General features: G+C 44.6%; 1 pseudogene; it reads left to right on the top strand.

Annotated features, from left to right (window-relative positions):
* Window positions 1-845: 845 nt before the first annotated feature.
* LOC124649895 lies at window positions 846-2,563 on the top strand (annotated as a pseudogene).
* Window positions 2,564-8,398: the final 5,835 nt, after the last annotated feature.

Here is an 8,398-nt window from a genome sequence, read left to right as displayed (position 1 = left end):
CTGCATCCCCTTAATCAAGGACCGAAATCATTGTAAATATTCCATTTATTAATAGAAAATGACACAGTAGGGAGCCTTTCCCTACTGTATTTGTGTCAAAAAAAAAAAAAATCAAGGACCGAAATGAGACCTGTAAAAGAACACTCATTGGGAGCCAATCAAGTAACCACTAAGGTATTGAAATTTCGCAAAATAAACTTTGGCAGCCATGTTTTATATTTTTCAATTGATGGATAAATCTTCAGAACAAACGGGCCCTGAATTCAGCTCCGTTCTTCTCTAGGAACAAGAAGGCTTAAATACTCACTTAAGCAGTACTTAATAGTAGCAGACTATATTAGATGAATAACTCACTTTAGCATGAAGACACGTATAGCGAGGGCCACACTTGCATCGGCATATAGTGCTGCTCAATGATTTGTAACCTTGGGCAGGACAGTGAGCGGTATATATACAAATTGTCAAATCAATGGTTCTATTCCTAGAAGCATTGGAAATCTAACGAGTTTACAATACTTAGATCTTTCTCATAATCAAATAAATGGTTCCATTCCTTCGACCTTGTCGAAATTGATCTCTCTAACAATACTTGCCCTCCAGTCCAATCAGCTTAATGGCATACTACCACCAGGGTTAGGATCTCTTGTTCTTCTCTCACGTCTGCACCTAAGTAGCAATCAACTTTCAGGAGGCATTCCACCTGAGATAGGACACTGTCACTCTTTATCGTCGATACTCATATCAAACAACTTACTGACAGGGGAAATACCACAAGAACTTGGGCATCTTACCGGCCTACATGAGCTGGATTTGAGTAGAAATGCTCTAAGTGGTGCTATCCCAGTGAATCTTTCTATGCTATACAATCTGCGCAACCTGAATTTATCATATAACAGTTTGACTGGCAGAGTTTGGTATACATCTATCCCTGCAGCAGTGACCATTCTTTCACTTGATCATAATATGGCTTTATGCGGCGAGTCACAATATAACTTGACTCCATGTGAATCACCAAAGGTTGGTAGCAAACAAGAAAGCATTAAACGCCCAAATTTGATGTTACTTCTTGCTTTTGTTACTCCCTTTTCCTTCGGTTGCCTCATAATAGCAAGCATCGTGGTTGTTCGCCGGAGAACAAAATCAATAAAAAGTAGCAGCAAAAGCAAGTCTGGAAATATATTTTCCATATGGAACTTCGATGGGAAGATCGCATTCGAAGACATAATCAGTGCAACAGAAGATTTCGATGAGAAATACTGCATTGGCGTTGGGGGATATGGATCTGTCTTCAAGGTTGAGCTTGACAGCGGGGTTATCTTTGCCGTCAAACTCCTCCACTTAATGGAAGAATACAGTGACGAGGGAACATTTCATGCCGAGATTGAAGTGCTGACGAAAATCAGGCACCGATGCATAGTCAAACTGTATGGCTTCTGTTCCCATTCCCACTGCAAATTCCTTGTGTATGATCTTATCGAGAGGGAAGTTTATCATCCATTTTGCACGAGCAAGAGCTAGCAAAGGAGCTGGATTGGCCCAGGAGAGTCGCTGTTGTCAGGGACGTAGCTCAAGCTCTCTCCTACTTGCACCATGATTGTGATGATCCGATTGTGCATCGTGACATAAAAAGCAGCAATATTCTTCTGGACCTCGATTACAAAGCTTATGTCTCGGACTTTGGCATGGCGAGGAAAATCAAGAACGGTTACTCAAGCTGGAGCACTATCTTTGCAGGTACATGTGGGTACATAGCCCCAGGTACGTATGCAGGCTTAATCCATTCTAAAACTTTAACTAAAATACTGTATGAAAAAGTGATTCATAACATAGACATAAGAATGGGTTCTGTTCTGACTATATAGCTGACTACTTTTATTTCCTATCACAGAATTATCATCCACTATGGTGTTAACTGAGAAGTGTGATGTGTACAGCTTCGGCGTGGTTGCGCTGGAAGTTGTTATGGGAAAGCACCCAGGTGATCTACTCCTCCCGTTCTTTTGCCGAACAGAGCAGCCGGCAAAGCTCAAGGACGTCCTGGATCAACGCATTGCAGCACCATTGAGCATCGACGAGGAGAAGGCTGTCATTTTGGTTGCTCTGTTGGCTTTTGCTTGCCTGCAAGTCAACCCAAAAGCCCGGCCGACAATGCAGCAGGTATATCAAGCGCTCTCAAATAGAAGACACATATCGCTCAGGCCCCTTCATGAAATCAGGCTGCAAGATTTGCATGATTACTGTGGCGGCATAAAGAGTATCTGAAGCTGCATATATGATCTCCTGGGTTGGCAGTTATATATTTGGCCTCAATTTTTTTTAATCTCATTTCCATATTTGTGAGTACAGACTGATAAGCAATAAGCAAAATATCTCTGCATGTCGATTCAATGTATTTTTCACTATTGGATACAAAAATATAACGTCCCCTTTATGTCTATATCTTCATTCAGCTGAAGCAGGTGTAAGTGGGATCACATATTTTCCAGCTGGTCATGTTTTGAATCTATTTTTAGCAGATGAATCTTATAAAAAACAAAGCTGATGGCTTTTAAGTTGTGCGGAGCCCATGTAACGTGTGCATTGCCAATTTAGAAATGAACCAAGGATCGACCAGTCTTCCATCACACATATGTACTCAGCTTGTATTCTCTTCATTTATTTTAACACGAATCAACATGTACAGATTAATACGTAGATGTTGTAAGATGTACGCGGAGAAAGGCGTGGCAAATTGGCAGCGGCGCACGGTCGACGGGTACAGAGTGAGGCCATTATTCCACCGTAGGTTACATGCCCAAGTTTTAGTTTGTCACTGATCATGTGCTCTTGTTTTCTTGGCCTTCTCCGCGTCTGTATGCCCATCCGTGCTCCCCGCCGACAATAGGTTCTTGACTTCCAATCCTGGTACTCGGCCATCCATAAATACACAGATCACTATGCTGGAGAGCAGTAATGTACCCCAGTTGTTGTTTCAAGCTTCCCTCTCTCCGATTATCCTCCCCAAAGAGTAAATCACGCAACTTGAGTGTGATGAACGGTATCTGTGATTTTTCACTGGTGTCCATACATACCAGGGAATATTTATACTAGATGATTCGAAAAGTTGTTTTAAGACATCCACAAATGTTACATTCTGCAGAATTTAAACATCGTTATTTCTCGCAATGAACGTTGTGGACTTGTGGTGGAGAAGGGGGAGGGCGCCACCAGGTTTAAAAGGAAAGATAAGAAAAGGTAGCAGGCGTTCGACATAGAAAAGGATCTAGGGCGTCGGGTGTAAAGAGAAACTTTGGATGATTGGGAAAAGTACTCTAATTTTCCTAATGCATTGCTATTTCCTTTCGAGAAACTTGATACGTCTCTCAGTTAAGAAAGGAAGGAAAAGATTGCATATGAATTAACAACATTCTCGTATTCAACAACAAGATAGTACTCCGTATTAAACATGAAAAACAAGCATATAGTCCATAATATATATATCTTGAGGCATATGACTACACTAGTTAAAACCTTTTCTTTGTCTTCATTACGTTCCGGTAATGACCTCGAGAATCGTCGTCGAGGAGCATATATAGTTTCTCGGAAGGTAGCAGGCGTTCGAGATAGAAAAGGATCTAGGGCGTCCGATGTAAAGAGAAACTTTGGATGGTCGGGAAAAGTACTCTAATTTTCCTAATGTATTGCTATTTCCTTCCGAGAAACTTGATACGCCGCTCAGTTAAGAAAGGAAGGAAAATATTACAGATGAATTAACAACATTCTCATATTCAACAACAAGATATTGAACATGAAAAACAAGCATATAGTCCATAATATATATATCTTGAGGCATATGACTACACTAGTTAAAACCTTTTCTTCGTCCCCTTTATGTCTATATCTTCATTCAGCTGAAGCAGGTGTAAGTGGGATCACATATTTTCCAGCTGGTCATGTTTTGAATCTATTTTTAGCAGATGAATCTTATAAAAAACAAAGCTGATGGCTTTTAAGTTGTGCGGAGCCCATGTAACGTGTGCATTTGCCAATTTAGAAATGAACATGATCGACCAGTCTTCCATCATATGTACTCAGCTTGTATTCTCTTCATTTATTTTAGCACGAATCAACATGTACAGATTTATACGTAGATGTTGTAAGATGTACGAGGAGAAAGGTGTGGCAAATTGGCAGCGGCGCACGGTCGACGGGGATAGAGTGAGGCGATTATTCAACCGTAGGTTACATGCCCAGTTTTAATTTCACTGATCATGTGCTCTTGTTTTCTTGGCCTTCTCCGCGTCCTTGCGCCCATCCGTGCCCCCCGCCGACAATAGGTTCTTCACTTCCAATTGTCTTTTAAGCTTTGGGAATTTACATGCCCAAAAAATCAAAGACACTGATCCTAGTACTTGGCCATCCATAAATACACAAATCACTATGCTGGAGAGCAGTAATCTCCCTCAGTTGCCGTTTCAAGCTTCCCTCTCGGATTTTCTTCGCCAAAGAGTAAATCACGCAGCTGAGTGGTATGAACGGTATCTGTGATTTTTCACCGGTGTCCATACATACCAGAGAATATGTATACTAGATGATTCCAAAGTTGTTTTAAGACATTCACAAATGTTACATTTTGCAGAATTTAAACATCGTTATTTCTCGCAATGAACGTTGTGGTGGAGAAGGAGGAGGGCTCCACCGGGTTTAGAAGTAAATATGAGAAAAGGTAGCAGACGTTCGACATAGAAAAAGATCTAGGGCCTCGGGTGTAAAGAGAAACTTTGGATGGTTGGGAAAAGTACTCTAATTTTTCTAATGTATTGCTATTTCCTTCCGAGAAACTTGATACGCCGCTCAGTTAACAAAGGAAGGAAAAGATTACAGATGAATTAACAACATTCTCGTATTCAGCAACAAGATACTATTAAACATGAAAAACAAGCATATATATTGTCCATATATAATATATCTTGAGGCATATGACGACACTAGTTAAAACCTTTTCTTCGTCTTCATCACGTTCCGGTAACCACCTCGAGGAGTGAAGAATCGTCGTCGCCGTCGAGGTCTCCGTCCACCACACCAAAAACGCAAGGTCTCAAACCCGTTTTTCGCCGCATTGGTAGCCTGACGCGAGAGGCGAGACCAGTGTTCCTTGGTGCTTAAGCCGGCGAGGTAGTGGGCGACCCTGTCGGATGCGGCCTTGAATCTCTGGTACCAGATCGACTGGGCACGCTGGGTTTCCCGGACGGCTTCGACGTGCTCGTCCTGGGACCGCTCCCAGCAGTTGGCCTTGACCCTCTTCTCCGTGTAGTAGGCGTCCGCCGGTGTGTCGTCGGCCGCCCTCTTCTTGGTCTCCGGCGTCTTGTGGTGCTGGACACCTCCGTCGTCGGCAGACATGAATCTGTCCCAGTCTGACTGGGCCATCTCCGTGGTGGGGATTTCGGTTTTTCTTGTTCCTAGTAATATGGAGCTAGGCTATATCCCAGCGCGCAGCCTGACTTGGCGGGTCATCTAAACTCGGCGTGCAATCAATCAGACTCCGAGTCGAACATCAGTACACGACCCCGCGAGCCATGTATTCTGCTCGATCTGTGTCCCGAGCTCCCATCTATCTGCCATTCTCGTGGACCTGCCTTCCGGCTCCGGGTTGCGGTCTCCTCCCGTACGACGCATTAATTAATTAATTTGCTGGCGATTTGTTCGGCTCCTCGCTAGCTCCGGGTCTCTCGTCTGCCCATTCCTAAATTTCAGTCCAACAAACGCTGCCGCAGCTGAAAACCCGACCTCCCCTCCCCGATACGATCCGCCGATTCAAATCGCCCGGCGCCGCCGCTCGCCGGCCACGCCCCTCCGGCGGCGCCCTCTTCTTCCCCACCCCAGACCTCCTCTCCTCCGCCGTCGCCCCCCTCCCCCAGACCCACTTCAACCCGCTCCCGAGCCTCCACCGCCCACAACCACGAGTTGCCGACGACAGAGGCGCCGCCCCTAGCTAGGAACCACGGCGTCGCGGCGGCTTGCTCGCCGGAGCGCGCGTGCACCGGTAGGATGGTGCGCGGCGCTCCGTCGACCTCGCTGCACGCGTCACGCGTGGCCCAAGGACGGCGCTGCACAAGCACGCCGGCGAGAAGGACGCGGCGGTAGCAACTACGGGCCCTTCTCCCCGCTCGGTTCCCTCGCCGTTCCCCTGACCGCGACCTTCCCCATCTCTGGGGTGAGGCCGCCCTCTTGCCCTCCGTCACCGACCGCCGAGGACCAGCCAAGCTGCCCTAGCCATGCCACCTCTGCTCAGGGACGTCGCCGTCTACGTATATGGTAACCAAATCCTAAACATAATCGCCTTCTTCCCCTAATTCGTTCCGGCTGGAAAATATATTTCTTGGCCTAGCTGCAGGTCGTTGGTTGTAGATGTAAATCATAGCGCAGGATTCGGATCCAAATTCCAAAATGACGGATTAGCGTTAGTTATCATCCGTGCACTGCTACAGTTTAATCCTTTTAGGATGGTTGTTATCCATATTCCAAATGGATGTCTCAACTTTGTCAAAATTCCAAATGGATGTCTCAACTTTGTCAAAATTTGGATGTATGTAGACCTATTTTAGTATCTAGATACATCCAAATTTATCTAAAGTTGGGACATCTTTCTGTGGACTGAGGGAGTACAAAATATTGTACCTACAACTTATCTCTTCTAAAACTTGCCTATGTTTAAGACCGTTGTTTTTAGTAATAACAAGTGTAGTGAAGGTGTTCTGCCACTGATGTTTCAGTTGATTTCTAACTATTGCAGGAAAGGGGGAGGTAGGTGAAATGAAGAAGAAGAAAGGGGTCTTCTTTTTCGCCCCTATTGGATCGGCGGGTGCCTGTGCGGTTCTGGCACCTTGTGTTGTAGAGGCTGGAGACCCGTCTACTACCATGGTTGCCACCACACGACGGCAGGCCCGCACCTACTTCGAGCTGGAAGGAGGGCTCGACTGGGCGGTGGTGCTGCAGCGCAGCTGGTTCTGTTGTTGCGCCCTCTGACCGTCACCGGCTAGCTGGCCGCCATGCCGAAGCATCGGAGAGCCAACCAGCAGGAGCGATGGTGGCCGGCGCAGCGCCTGGGGTTCATCCTGTCCGTTTCCTCCGATGTTGCTCGCCGGTAACAAGGACGACCCCAATGAAGGTACTCCTTGTTCTCTTTTGGCTAGGTGTCTGGTGCCCCTCCCTTGAAAAATCATAACTTTGGCCACATTTATTCGTTTCCCGGTTCATAGGGGGACTCGGATATCGGCAAGGATGAGGCCCATGTTTGTGGGGAATTTGATCTTTCGTAGCTTGTACAGATTACCGTTGGAACCTGGTAGCTTCCGATTGGTTCATATTTGCTTGAGTGTTTGAGTTCAAATTACCTTATAAATATATTGTTTTGCCGTGGTGAAGAAAATTCAGAATTGGGCATTGTTCTGTTGTCTAGATCCACTTTTACATCATTCAATATTTCTGTCAAGTTTGTGATGATCAGCTAGCCTAGGTGATGCATCTATCGTTGTTTGGAGTAGCTAATTAAAACCTGATGCAATCTGTGTGACATTTTGTTGATTCACCATGCGTGTAAATAGTAGTACATGAGCCACAAGTGTTGTAGTGTTGCATATGATTCTGGACATGATTTGGTATTGTTTCAAATATCAATTTCTTGGCATCCAATTGTGTTATTCATCCCTGGACAAGATTGCTGCCTTCAACTTATGCATTTGTAAAGTTTGCAGTAGAGTTGTCATGGTCTCCAAGTGTTTTAAATTGAGCACAAGCTGCACAGTTTTTTTTTTTGTCCTGGTAAGAGTCGATGGCATTTTTGAACCTGTCATTCTGCTTATATCGTCATGGTCTCCAATTACTTTAAACCTGGGTGTTAGGAGTCTGCCCAAGTATAAAGAAATTCGATCTTGCGTAACTTGTACTGATTATCACTGGATTCTGGTAGCTTCCGATTGGTTCACATTGGCTTTGAGTGTTTGAGTTCAAAGAGCCTACTAAATTTATTTATTTTTGGCGATGCCAAGAAATTGTAAAACTTGGCATAGTTCTGTTACCTAGATATACTTTGGCTGATCTGTTGGTGGATTTGCTGATAGAAATGTGCTGTGATTTCTCAACTTGTTGGGTGCTGGCATATGTCATCTAACAAGTAATTTCCCTAGTGTAGCTTTTTGTACATTATTTATGTTTATATCATACTTGAACTGATGGGTACACTATCATTGCCTTGTCCCTTTCTTGTCTGAAGTTAACGGTATCATTTCCTTGTCCCTTTCTTTTCTGAAGTTCACGGATATGTGTAGTAGGTAAAGTGGTGATGTTGGGCTGTTGTTGGAGCTTTTATTTTTTTTGCATGGTAACTTCATATTGAAATGTCGTAGTTGCAATGAGCCCA

Source organism: Lolium rigidum, chromosome 4, assembly GCF_022539505.1.
Source record: "Lolium rigidum isolate FL_2022 chromosome 4, APGP_CSIRO_Lrig_0.1, whole genome shotgun sequence".
Classification (NCBI taxonomy): domain Eukaryota; kingdom Viridiplantae; phylum Streptophyta; class Magnoliopsida; order Poales; family Poaceae; genus Lolium; species Lolium rigidum.
Note: the sequence above shows the minus strand (reverse complement) of the source record. Positions and strands in the feature narration are given on the sequence as shown.